The sequence below is a fragment of the Micropterus dolomieu genome, linkage group LG03 (genome assembly GCF_021292245.1).
Source record: "Micropterus dolomieu isolate WLL.071019.BEF.003 ecotype Adirondacks linkage group LG03, ASM2129224v1, whole genome shotgun sequence".
Taxonomy (NCBI): Eukaryota; Metazoa; Chordata; class Actinopteri; order Centrarchiformes; family Centrarchidae; genus Micropterus; species Micropterus dolomieu.
Genome location: NC_060152.1, coordinates 14,137,320 through 14,151,725, shown reverse-complemented (window position 1 = coordinate 14,151,725; position 14,406 = coordinate 14,137,320). Strand labels below are relative to the sequence as shown.

General features: G+C 42.3%; 1 protein-coding gene and 1 long non-coding RNA gene across 2 annotated transcripts in view; both read left to right on the top strand.

The window, feature by feature from the left end:
• Positions 1–1,353: 1,353 nt before the first annotated feature.
• LOC123968860 lies at positions 1,354–1,760 on the top strand. Its single transcript, XR_006824554.1, has 2 exons — positions 1,354–1,459; positions 1,627–1,760. It is a non-coding gene; the product is annotated as an uncharacterized LOC123968860 (long non-coding RNA).
• A 7,667-nt stretch (positions 1,761–9,427) lies between these two features.
• Positions 9,428–14,406, top strand: part of LOC123968068 (glutamate receptor ionotropic, NMDA 2D) — a 43,719-nt gene continuing 38,740 nt past the window's right edge. Inside the window, exon 1 of the mRNA XM_046044549.1 lies at positions 9,428–9,531. The gene's annotated coding sequence lies outside the window, so the exon portion shown is untranslated. The remainder of the gene's footprint in view (positions 9,532–14,406) is intronic.

The following is a 14,406-nucleotide window of genomic DNA, read 5'->3' as shown; positions in this document are numbered from 1 at the left end:
AACATGAGATCTATATCTGGATACATTATCTAGATAATAACATCTGATCAACGGGACCTGGTATTAATAAGCCTTCTCATTATCTGCCAGCATTGTGATCTGATCTCAATATGCAAATTAGTTAGGTGTAGTTGGTGGACTCGAAAAAAGTTGAGACGCAGGTCAAGGACAGCAATGCTAAAGATGGGCATCGTGCATTTTTACATGATATTTTGCAAGGAAAGACTTGCTAGATACTGCTACTTGTATCTTTTGCCAGGCAGCTTGAGCTTAGCAGGAAAAGGCAAAGCTATAGCTGGTATCCACTGGGTACCAGCCGCGTCTGGTTCGGGATGCAACGTGGTTTAGTTCTGTCCCCTGTTTTTCAGCATTTCAGAAGTGGAGCAATTTGCCTGCCCGACATTGTTGGCTTGTTGGTCATTTTCCCTTTTTGTGCTTCTACCATAAGTAGGCTATGTAGTTAAATGGTTTCTTTTGTTGTCTGTTTTAATTGTGTTTATTCAGTCACTCCAGGATTTCACGATGTTGCAATTGCAACTATTAACACAAACTCAACAAATGCAGTGCAACTTGTAATTTTGACCAATCACCGCAACTTTTCTGCAAATTTGAACTATCATCGCAAAACGTTGACATACGTCAGCAAACTCTCTTCATTGTTTACAAGATGCAGCAGACATGTGCAATACCAAGTCTCACATTTGCCGACAACAATAACAGCAAAGGACTGTGAAAAACAGTATCCAGATCTTCTTTACAAAAGCAAAAGTTTGTTGTTTAATTATGCACGGTTAGGGTTAGGGTTAGGGTGGGAGGGACTGCTTAATGATTCAACTATAATTATCTATAAAACTACCTTTGCAATTTTCACTTATTCCCACAATTTTTAACTGGAAAAAATGCTCTAAAACATTGCAACTTTCATTGCAATTTTTTTTTTTGAAAAGCTGCTACAAATTCAGGCATTGAGAAATTTAGGCCACAACAATCACAAAAAAGCCCACAAAATCCTGGAGGGACTGTTTATTGTTGACAAATGATTCAGAGTCTGCACCGGGTGTTTAATTTTGAAACCAGATTCTCAATGCCGTTTCTGTTTCTGACTTCCTGCCTTGTTCAAGCTGCTCTGTGCAGCTTCCGTCAAAAATGCTCGCTGTGTATTCGTAGCTGCTTCTGGGATGCTTCTGAAATACGCTGCTTTGCAATATTGTCTAATGGCTACGATCAGCTCCAGAGGCCGCAGCTGGAATGCCGGAACACGTCGCAGCCGGAACACATCGCACTCTTAAGAATGTATTTCTTAAGAATGTGGTCAGGCTGTATGGATTGCATTTCCACCCAATCACAGTTTGAGCAAGACCACCTCCAGATGTGGTCTGGTTGAATCGAACGCATTCGGATCACTATGTGCACTGCACGCATTTACACCTTACATTAACATGTCTTTTTCCTGATCTAGGTAAGAAAGCCAGATGATGGAGTTCATGTTTGCACCTTAACCCGCACCAGGGCATCCTAACTAAACTAGAAAATTCATCTTTCAACACTAATGACTAAAATTCAGCTAAGGAAGCACTGCAGTACTTTAACCTGACTGAAACATTTTGAAACTCTACTTCTGGTCAGAGCTGCCCGTCCTTATTTCGTGTCCTGCAGGACAGAAGAGCAGGCGGTGATGGAATTGAAGGGGACTTCATCACGGTGCTTACACCTTTCACATCCCCTCACATCATTAAATGAAAAATGAATGGGTGCACTTAGAAAACTGGTGAGGCGTTCTTTGACCTCTATGTTTCCTGCCCTGACTGCGTACGTGCGTGTTTGGTAGAAAGACAATGTGTTTGTGTGCATGGGGCTATGTGTCAGTGCTGCAGTGGTGGTGAGTGGTAAGCTGGAAAAAGAAGAAGAAAAGAAAGTAGATCATTAACTGGTGGGCTGTCTGCCATCGCTGCATTACTGGCTCTTCAATCTCAAGGTGTGGTCACAAGCCAAGGTCAAAGGTTCTGGTGTCCCCCCCAAGCGTGTGAATGATGGACCCCTCCCGTCCAGGCCTGGATTAGTGGTGGCTTGATGGAGGGCACAGAGCTGATATGCTGCAGCTTTTTCATCTCACGGCAGGTTGAAAGGTAAGGCTTTGAGTAAGATTTAAGATGATGAATTCAGCAGTCTGCGAGGATAAGGTTTGACTGGTTTATGAGCTCCGTGTTGTACAGTTATGAAGTGTGGTAAGTACCAGCATCTCTCTGCGAGTGTGTCCGGATCCTCAGCCTCCCTCTTTTCCCTCCACTATCACGACAAGCCTGCCGGACGCCTCTGATCTCTGTTTTGGTCCAATCATCAAAAACCTGAAGTATTTAGGTCAGACTTTAGCCTAGCAAAGGGAGAGACAAGAGGAGAGAAAAATAACAGTGAGAGAAAAATAAAGTACACATTCCATTATTGTCCTCTTTTCATAGAGTGTCTCAAAGCACAAACTCTGCCAGCTGCAACTGACACAGCAGACAAAAAGGAGGCTGGTTGTTGTGCTAACATCTCTGTGTGTTTTATGTGTTGAGTAAGGGGGTCTTTGTATGTATGCTTGTGTGGCTGGCTTCTCTGTGTTCAGATGTAAACTTGGTTTTAATCTCCTTGTAGCTGAGTATCAAGCTGGTGCTAAGACAATAATTGGACCAGCTCCTTAATTGATACCACTGGAGGACCTGCCCGTCAGGGGTTTCTAAGTGTGTATGTGTGCTTTTTGGTGTGTTAGAAGTTAGAAGTGAATCCCCTGGTGACCTGGATGAAACGGAGCGCTCACTTATCCTTATCGAATCCCGATCTCTTGTTGTCAAGCTGTGTCTCTGTGGGAAACACACACACGAAGATGAGGTCTTATCCGACATCGTTAGGGGCTCCAGACAGTGTTCCAGGTCACGCCAATCAGCGCTGTACCCCAACATGACAACGGCGCAAAAAAGAGAAAGTGCAACTGCATTCATTAATTCCTCCATACACACACACACACACACACACACACACCTACACACACAAATGCACACAAATGCACATACACCCACATTACCCTCCACATGTGCACCCATATTAACACACACACACAGGCTTCTTGCTCTGGTAATCATGTCCTGAGACTTCAATTATAAAAAAGAATAATTCACTTGCAGCTTTTTTCCATATTGATGAGCTCCGCAATATAGACTGAATTCCATACACTGCATATGTACATATGTTCCCAGATGAATTATTGATGTCATTTGAAATTGTTCAGTGTTCTTAAATGTCATCATTAATCTGAAACAAGGAACAACAGCACCAGCTCGTATCTACAGAGGAGAGTGAAAATATGTTTTTGTCTCTGCAGATAAAGGACCCAGATCTATTCTATAGCTTGCATTATTCCTTTGTGTATTTGTGAGTGTGAGAAAGGGAGAGAGAGAAAGAAAGAGGGGGGGGGGAAGGCAGATAGAGAGTGTATCTAAAGGCTTTCAGAGCAGGGATGATCAGAGGGTGTGAGCCCAACACATTCATCAGGCCTCTCCACAGGGACAGAAGTTGAGGCGCACCACAGAGACGTATAAAAATGCTGTGGACCAAAAAGGAATGAAATAATTTATTCCAGGAATGCAGCTGAGGGGATTTGGAGACAAGTATGGGTGGAATGGGAAGGGCAGAGGAATGGATTAAGGCTACGTTCAGTGTCTGCATGAGATAGAGCCCAGCACTGTGGCCCTGAACTTTTTCCTATTGCACTCACCGCCACTGAAAGGAAATTCAATTGCCACTTCTGCCCAGTGTGGGAGAGCGGGAGAAAGAGGGAAAGAAAGATAGACTCAGCGACTGAATGCAAAGTAAACTCATATAGTGTAGAATGCCAGGTGGGGGAATTTAAAGACAGTTGAAAAGGTATCTCTAGCTTTTTAAAAACATGCCAGTACTGCCAGTGACCCCTTTACTCTTCTTTACCAAACCCCTTCCCCACTATCTGTCTCGTCTAACCAGCTCAGCACCATACCGTCATGGTATATTTAATGTTAATGCCACACAGTCCATTCAGGCTCAGAGAGTCATCCCAATAGCTTTAAGGCCAGTACTATTCATAAAAAAGAAATAAAATTTGCAAAGTTCACAAATGGCTGTTTAATGCAGCACCGTGTGGAAATCTCAGTATATTCCCTGCGGCTGGAGGTCGTTTAACGACATCCACACCAGATGAAGGAACTTGTAGCAGTAGCGGTGAAAGGAAACAACAGAACTGGAAATTTTAAATAAAAACACAACATGATTTTCTATCAATTAATAAGATGATTTGATATGTTTCAACAAGTTCAGCAGACCAGCCCTCACATGTTGTAGCGATCAAAGCCGAATGTGGCACTCAAAGCCTGTGGGAACATGCCAAATTCAATTTCCGGTAGAGTATACTGCCAGCCTGACAGCACTCCCCTGAGACACTAGAAACCTTCTCACAACTCAGTGATCTCTCACTCCTTCTGGTCAACTTCTTCCCACCTGTTTCAGTGAGACCTGTAAAAAGTACTGCAGAAACGGCAGGATTCTAGTGACATAAAAATTATAAAGGCTCTTAACCAACTTCATTAATCGCACTTTGAACTGTATTCAGATCAAACTGAATTGCTTACACCATCTGTGTGGTTTGTGGGGGTGAAGAGTTAGGAAGGTTATTAGGCTTAGTGATGGTATTATTTGATGAATAAATGTAAATAAGCTTTAATATACAATAAATATCATTGTGTAGAGTAAAATTTGCATTACAATGTTCAAAACATTTGCCACCTGGGACACCAAGTGAATTGAAAATGTTTTCTCAAATTTCTCCTGTCTCTCCCTGCTTTTACTTGTTACAAAACCAACTTTGCTTCTTGGGAAATTATAGTTTCCAAAATACAGCAACAACAATTATACAACTTACCAAGCCAGAAAATTCACATTTCATGTCACTCAAAAGTAAAGAAAACTCTGTATGAATATGGACCTTTTTCACTCACATTTGTGGTTAGTGTTTGAGATGCAGGCTATTTTTGTGTATCATTTCAAAAAAGTGAAAACAAAGTTAAAACCAACTCCAGATGGGGCAACCGTCTAAGTAGCACATGTATGCAGGGCAGTGGTGGAAGAAGTATTATGACTCTTATGTAAAAGTAGTAATACCCTACTGCAAATACACCACATTACAAGTAAAAGTTCAAAATATTATTATTAAGTATTATTAAGTATTGTTAGCAAAATTCAGCAAATGTGAAACTCAATGTAGGAAAATGGTCTCTGAGTGTGTAGCAGCATTTTCCTGCAGAAGTTGGTCAAGGTGGAGCTAAAATTAACATTAAAAGTATATGCGGTTGGGTAGTTCATCTAAATAATGTATCATATTGTGGTATTATAAAGGAATTATTTGTTTTGGATATAAAATCAGAATTTCTAAAGAAAGTAGTTATTAGATAACAATTTCCCTTTGAGATGTAAAAGTATAAAGTGTTATGAATGGAAATGCTCAAGTTGTACTTAAATACAGTATTTAGGTACATTCCACCACGGACACATTTACTGACCACCACTTTTTAGTATCGCCCCAGCCCTATTGGAACCTCGACTGAGGTCATACCGAAAAAAGTACCAGGTACCAGGTACTATCCACAACTTTTACCAGTGGAAAACCAAAAAAGAACAGTTCCAAGCAAGTGAAGTCGAGTCTTACCATGCAATGGAAATGAGGCATAAGTATCATCAACTGGTTGCTAAGCTTATTAAGTGGTGAATTTAGAGCTGTTGATTAGTAGATTGATCGATCAGCTGATGGACAGAAAATTTACTAGTAACTAATTTGATAATTGTAGTTTAATTTTTTAATTTTTTATTTTTTTGACTCTTCGTCAGACAAGACATATGAAGCCATCACCTCGGGCTCAGGGAAATTGACAAGGACATTATTCGTTATTTTTAGAGATTCAGACTAAGCGATTAATCAATTAATCAAGAAAATAATAGTAAGTAGGCTAAGTAAGTAATTTTTAATGCTAAAATGCCAAACATTTCATGGTTCTACAACCTTATCAAATGTGAGAATTTGCTTTTCCTTGTAATTACTTAAATTCTTTTTGAATAGTTTTCTGGGTTTTCAGAGGTCTTTTAGATTTTTTGGCATTGAGTATTTTTACTTACCTTATTATACAATCATACTTTTACAAAAATAACATATTTAATGCAGGACTTTTACTTGTAGTAGAGTATTTTACAGTGTGATATTAGCACTTCTACATAAATCTGAATACTTCTTCCACCACTGGCTGTGTGCAGAATAATTATATATATATATATATAAATTAATTTACAAATTATTTACATATGCTATATTAAAAAAACAAAGAACATTTGGGTAAAGAAATGTTGTCATGGGATCCAGAATTTCCAAGTGCACCCTTGTGTTTCTGTGCATCTGTGAACACAGTATATGTCTATTTGAGTATGTGTGTGTTAGAGAGAGCAAGTGAGTGAGAGTGAGACAGACAGAAAGAGAGAGAAAACCTTATTGTTTGATTGTTAGCTCAGAGCTAAACAGATGCGTAAATAGAGATAGGAGAGCCCAGTCACATCAGATTAAACCAAACAACAAAAATCTGAAAAACTGTCTCTCTCGCGCACTCGCTCTCCCACACACAAACAAACACGCATGCTCTCACACACACTAAGTGGAACTGGGAAAACAAACACCAGCAAAGCAATGTGCCTCAATCTTACGATCAACCTTTATAAACCATAACAGGAAAACATGCTCCTGCACTGTAACTATCATGTTAACGTACTCAGACATTGTGACTCTTTGTGTGCTACAGAAGCATACCGGCACACACTGAAGTAAATACAGTTATGACGCATACATCACATGCCTCATAAACCCTAATGTTACCTCTCCAGTATCTCAATGGGCCTCAGGCAAAACAGAGAGGCCACTATAGAGACAGGGAGGAAGAGAGAGAGGAGCACACGGGCGAATTGTGTGATGATGAATTGATTGATGAATGCAAATGAAGATGAATGCATGTAGCAAATACAGAAACACCAGGAATATGAGTGCAACAACTGATTCACCTTTTCCCCTGTAGCATAAAATATGAACAGCTAATACCAGCATCGACAGTGAATGCACCACTGAACCAGATATGGATCCCTTATCACAGATCATATGGCCTAAAAAAAGCAGCCACCAGTCTTTCTATACCATCTGGAGCCTAATCACTGGGGCTGGGATGCCGATCAGCTTAATCGCCCTACATCCTCACCTTTATTGCCATATGGACTGAGTCTTAAAACTGACCATAGATCACTGCACATGTAGCGTAACTAGCAGCAGTTTATGTTAATTGTTTATTAATGCAGCATCATTGCATCACATAGCCTCATGAGTGGAATCAACCAGGTGTAAACTGTGTGTGGTCAAACGTGTGTGTGTGGTTGCGTGTGGCTATTTGTGTGTGTTTGTGCAACTATTTTAATAACTGATAAATCCTTTAAGTCAATTTTCAAGAAAATTCCAAACATTCTCTTTGGATTTGCTGCTTTTCTTTGTTAAACAATATTCTGCTATGAACTCAATATCTTTGGGTTTTCAATATTTTCACAATTAATTGGCTAATTGAGAAACCAATGAGTAGATTAATCGACACTGAAAGTAATCCTAGTTGCTGCCCATGTCTGTGCACCTGGCCTATATGTTTGCATTTGTTGACGTGCAACTTTTCTCAATTTCACCAAAATTTCCTCCATTAAAACACACTTTCTAGTTATACTTCTTATGATATTAAGCAACACAGAGAGTTTTGGTTTTGAGGTATTCATCTCTGAGACTTCTGCCTTACTGTCAAGGTTTTTTTTTATTGGAACTACTTTCTACTGAGGAAACATAAAAACTATTCAACTGTTGACAGCTTGTTCTGTGAATTATCCATTCCAAAGTAATGAGAACACTGATTTTGGGAAGAGGTGTTGCTGTTGATTTTTTAAGTCTAATTTTTTTAATGCTGTGAGTGCCACAAATGAAATTCCATTGAACTCTGGAGGGAGACATCTTTGATATGTTGATGATACTGTATTTAAAATCCAGGGCAAATAAAACTAAAACTATCTGTATAAACAAACATTTCCTAATAAAACATATGCCTGATTAACCAGGTGCACAGTCTGCTGATGATCTTGCTGTGATCTGATGCTGTGCGTAAGACCCCAGAAAGGCTGCTGCTACCCTGGTGACAGCCAATGGGATCCAAATAAAGAAATAAATAATAAAAATCAATTAATTGATTAGTGCTGCTGATCCCAGATAGGAAGCAAAAGGAAGAGGAAGGATGACCACCATTGGCTACAAGAGAATGGTAAACAAAATACAATCCAGCACATCATAAGGTAGCATTAATCTTCAACAAATAGTTCTAAAAAAGTTACTTAAATATAAATAAGGTGTTCACTAACTGTGTTATAATAGTGCATGTTCCTCCACCCTCTGCAAGCTGCTCACACATGGTCACAGACACATAGTTTTCTCATTCACATGCACACATGCACGCTGCGCTCTCTCTCTCTCTCTCTCTCTCTCTCTCTCTCTCTCTCTCTCTCTCACACACACACACACACACACACACACACACTTGCAGGCATGCTGCAGCTCTCCATGCAAAGATGCACTGGGCAGGGTGACACTCACATGTGGATCCACAGACGCTGGTGTGGCGCCTCCGTTTTGCTTGGAGAAGCAGAAAGAGGCGATAGGAGGCAGGAGAAAAAGGCAGGACGGCGAGGGAGGGATGCAGGGAGGGAGCCAGAGATGGATGGATGGATGGATGGAAGGGAGGGAGGGGAAATGGAGAGGGACGCGAGGGAGGAGGAGAGAGGAAGGGGGGCAATGAGAGGGCTGAGTGGTTCTAGTAAATATTTATATTGCAGTATGATAGCTTACGCACAAGAGTGAAAGAGAGAGAGGGGGAAAGGCAGATAAAGGGGGAGATATAGAGCATCCATCCCTTTATTAATTTTATTCCGGACCGCTAAGTTTAGCATTCAACACGTGTCGCCAGTGATGGAGAGAGGGAGGGAGGGGGGAGGAAACGAGAGAGAGAGGGAGAGGGAGAGAGAGAGAGGTTGACGGTTGCTAGGTGACGGGGCGCATATACTGAATTTTAACAAAAGAACAGGGAAAGAGGGAGAGGGAGAGAGAGAGTGTGTGTGTGAGAGAGAGAGGAGAGAAGAGAGGGAGGGAGAGAGGTAAAGAGAGAGATCGGAGAAACTGAATACATGTAGAACATATATATATATTTAGATATATATATTTTCCCGGAGTGTGTGTCTGCGGGTGCGTGCGTGCGTGTGTGTGTGTGTGTGTGTGTGTGTGTGTGTGTGTGTGTGGTGGCGGCGGCGGCGGCTGTGGCGGTGGGGGGGACACCCGCAAAACGGATACCTCAAAAAGGAAGGATGTGAAAAGGGATGGAGGGACGCAGGAAAAGAGGGGGGAAAGGCTGGTGAAAAACAGTAAGTACATTTATTTTAATGATATTTGCAGTGCGGAGGCATTTTTCTCCGCTTCACCCCGCACACACACGCACACAGACTCTGTAGCCTACTGCTTAGATTAATTGCGGCTCGGGCAGTGAGAGGGTGCTACGCGTCATTGAGACAGGAATAGGGGGCTCGGGTGTCGGCATCTGTGCGGCCGCTTGTGATGGAGAGATGGATGGCCGGGGATGGAGAGGTGGAAACGGCCGGCGCACCGGGCTTTGACCCCTCTGTCATTGCTGCGCCTGAAAACTCACAAGCCTCCTTAACGCATATGTTCCTCACAGCAGCCGGCACAGATCATCCAACGACACACACACACACACACACACACACACACACACACACATTCACACACAAACACAGATTACCGGCAGTTCAATTAATCATATAGACTAAACCTTTAGGCTATGATTTTGTCTGCCAGGAATTTTCTATGCATTATTAATAACGACAGAGTTTGGGTTCCGTTTAAGTCTTTAAACACCGGCGCTGGCTGCAGTTTCCCCCTCACTCTGCTGCAGATGTATTAATTGAGGTGATCATATCTGTTGATGCTCATTTTGTCAGGCTGCGTGGTCAATTTTAGTGCGTGTGTGTGTGTGTGTGTGTGCGTGCGTGCATGCGTGCGTGAGTGAGTGCGTCTGCTTGCTCGTCGTACACAGCCACCGCTAAGCCCGCAAGATTGCCGATCAGTTTTTCCTCTTGATCTATTTATATCCCGATACGCTGAATATTTGGGCGTATGGCAGCACACAGTTATCCCTCTGTTGCCACCGAGGAATCTTCCCCAATGGGCTGACTTGCCTCAAACACCCTCAGACAGCTGGAACAGGCGGGTTTTCTTTTTCCAGCTGGGTGCAGGGAGTATGTGTGAGAGATTTCACTTTGTAGGTAGATTTCAAAATTTGCACCCCCTTTGGGTGCCCAAATAACTTTTGTTTTCACCTTGCAGAAAGTGAATAGCAGGCACAAACACAAACAAACGCCATCACTACCACTGCTTTCTTTGGAAAAAAAGAAAGGCCTTGGACCATAGAGACCACCATGGGAGAAAATCATTCTGTTGACCTGTAAAATGGAGAGGCACAGTGTTGCTTCACAGTGTTTGCTTACAGATTTGCTGCAGTGATTGGGAGTGCAAGCTCAAATGTATTGGCCTGCAATGTGAAGCCACTGAATGCATTTATCCAGATGGAAATTGGAATTAATGTGTTTGTTTTTTCCATTTCTGTGTGGTGTCTCTCTCCTCTCTTGGCTGAAGTCTCTAGCTGATATCCATTTCAATCAGCTCTTTCACCCACAGGTGACATACTCTGTTCAGTGTATCATTTCCCTTCGCAAAGCCCTGTGAAATTTACACACAGGCGTACTGCAGCAGTGGGCTGCATGCACTGCTCCCTGTAAAGTGTTGCCTTCAGTGTCAGCAGAGCCCCCTTCTCTGCTGATCTGTCGTACAGTTGCCCAGAGTGATCTGTACTGTACCAGCTGTGAGTAGGGGTAGGCAGTAGGGGAGGGGAGGGAAGGGGAGGAGGAGAGGCGATGAGAGAGACAGAAGGTGTGGAGGGAGCGAGAGATGAGAGAAGGTGTGATGAGGAAGAGGAGGTGGAGAGAGGGCATGAGGGGAGAGCCGGGTGAGAGATTGGAAAGGCAGCAGAAAGAGGGGGAGAGTGAGTGAGGGGAGGCTGGAATTGAATATCAGAGGGGGACATGGTTGGAAGGCACAGATGAGAGGAATAGAGTCAACATTTGTGTGCTTGTTTTCTCCCACCCCGCGCTCTTCATCAATTTCACCTCATTGATTCATTGAATTTTGCAAAGAAAACCTTCAAGCTTAGCTCAATCCCCCTCTCGCTTGTCTTTCTTTTCTTCTGCCAATCCCCCTGTTTCTTCTTGCCTCAATCCTTTCCGTCTCTTCCCCTCACCCCTGCAACCTGTGACTTCCTCTGCACAGTTTTCTTTCCCCTCTCTTTCTTCTGCCTCCCCTTTCATCATTTGTTTGATGCAACATTAGTGGATAGTTTCCTCAATCCTGCCGCCCACCCAAGCCCCTCTCCCACCCTCTCCACACATTGTGCCCAGTGTTCTTTTTAATACCACTAATTAAGGTAAAGCTCGTTAACACTGAACATCAATTAGTCTTTAACGAGATCAGAGGCTGGTGTTTTGGAGCGATTACAGTACTCCCCTCTCCCAATGTTCTTCTCTGGACTCTACTCCGGGCTGTATTGATGAACGTGTTGCATATTTTACTTTACATACTTTGCCCTAGGACAGTAGAAGTCAAGAAATGTATAGATGTGGTGGCAGTGCGGTGTCATGTGATGTGGGATGTTTTGATCAGTTATTTGAATGTAGTATTATGCTGTATAAAATTAAAAAGTATTCACAGCAACAAGAAAAAAACGAACTCATTAACTATAAATCTATATTTTCTCCGATAACATCTGTGACTAGTGCTCATTAAATCAATCCATATAATTTCAGGAAAGAATGTCCTCCATTGAAATCAGCAGGGGACACAATCAGATTGACTCTTCTCTTGACTTTGAAACAGGCTTTGGCAATAAAGGCAAAAAAAGGAGTTCAGTAGTGCCTTAAAACTAAACTCAGTTAAAACATCACACATCTGTAACTCATCTGTAGCTCATTCAAAATTCAGTTCTCTGAAAGTGTAAAAGAACTCAGAAGAGTAAAGGTTGCTTGAGAGCAAAGCCAGTGACATTTGATTGCTGATGTAGACACGTAGGGTTTATTAGTTGATTAACTGATCGATCGACAGACTAGACTAGACGATGAATCATTTGCAGATTAGTTGATAATGGGAAAAAATGACAGTTGCAGCCCCACATAGAGTAAAAAAAAAGATAAGAGTGAGTGGAGAAGACTCATGAACTCCTTTATTTACTGCATGTATTGAAATTTCAATTTGGAATCATGCAAAATTAATTAATATTTACTAGTTTTAATACATTCTGGTTTGAACAGTATCTGCTAGTCAACATTACCAAAAAAAACCTTTCTTAGTAACATTAGTTAAGGTACAGCAAATCTCTGCTGATGGGTTCTGTCACAGCTGCCAAGCTATCAGTGACAACTCAAAGTACCTAGCACTAATTAGATGTAATACTGACATTACAATGCATTTAATTATGACAAGCTGCAGGAAAACAAAAATTATCTAGTTCCCTCATGAGAAACCAGGCATCACTTGTGTAGCTCAGTTCACCACAAGTTTTCAGGGAGACATGTCTCTCAGAGAGGAAGAAGAGCTGCAATAACAGTAAATAACAGTATTAACCAATTGCTGGGAGATGTGCTTTGAGTGTGATTTTTTATAAATCAAGTATGGTACAGTATGGCAATAATCAATATAAAATCTATCGAATCTGTCTATATCTAGAAACTTGGAAATCACAGAACTTTCATATCTGAGGGTTTCTTTTCAGTAAGGTGGCAGCTGCTATGGTTTGGCAACCCAGAGGTGCCGCCCCCGGCCCAGTTACAGCCCAGCTGTGGACCAGGACTAGCAAAGACAGTCAAACACATACTGTAAATGGAGGAAGTCACTTAACAAACAGGTGGAGATGGGAACAGACAGACAGATGGACAGGCTGGCAGACACATTCGTAAACAAAATCACACAGACAGGTACGAACGCATGCAACAGTGAGAGAAAATTTAGCGTGCACTCCTTGCACACAGTCGCTATCAAACAGGTGCGCACACACACACACACACACACACACACACACACACACACACACACACACACACACACAAACTGACAAACCTGAGCCAAGCCCTGCGGCTTGTTTGGGAATACAAGTCTGGAGGCAGCTAGCAGGCACACAGCTTCACATGGCTGCATGCAATACACAGTCACACACACACACTCAAAAAGTACATTCAGGCAGATACCCATGGGTATGCAGTCAGACACACACACCAAGAGCATACCCAAAAATACTCACACAATGAGTAGCATATTGCACACAAACACACATATTCACACACACTAGTCGCAGTTTTGGATGAGAGAGGACCATAGAACCTTGCTCATGGGATCCACACACTTAGACACTGTACGATATATACATACAGTGGGGGAAAAAAGTATTTGACCCCTTGCTGATTTTGCAGGTTTGCCCACTTACAAAGAATGCAACGATCTATAATTTTAATCATATGTACATTCTAACAGTGAAAGACAGAATCCCAAAGAAAATTCCAGAAAATCACATCATATGAATTTCTAAAAATTGATGACCATCTGATGAGGAAAAACAAGTATTTGACCCCCTACCAAACAGCAAGTATTCTGGCTCCTAAAAGCCAGTTAGTCTTTCTTTAAGACACAGCCCCAATCCCAACCAATTATCTACATCAAATACACCTGCCTCACCTCGTTACCTGTATAAAAGACACCTGTCAACACCCAAACAACCAGCATCCAACATCACCACCATGGGCAAGACCAAAGAGCTTTCTACGGACATCAGGGACAAGATTGTTGATCTGCACAAGGCTGGGATGGGCTACAAGAGAATCGGAAAGCAACTTGGAGAGAAAAGATCAACTGTCGGTGCAGTTATCAGGAAATGGAAGAAGCACCACACCACCGCCAACCTCCCTCGGTCTGGGCCTCCACACAAGATCTCGCCTCGTGGGGTGTCCCTGATCATGCGAACGGTGAGGAATCATCCCAAAACCACAAGGGGGGAACTGATGAATCAACTGAAGGCAGCTGGGACCACAGTTACAAAAGAAACGGTTGGTAACACACTACGCCGTCATGGATTGAAATCCTGCAGCGCACGCAAGGTCCCCCTGCTCAAGAAGAAACATGTA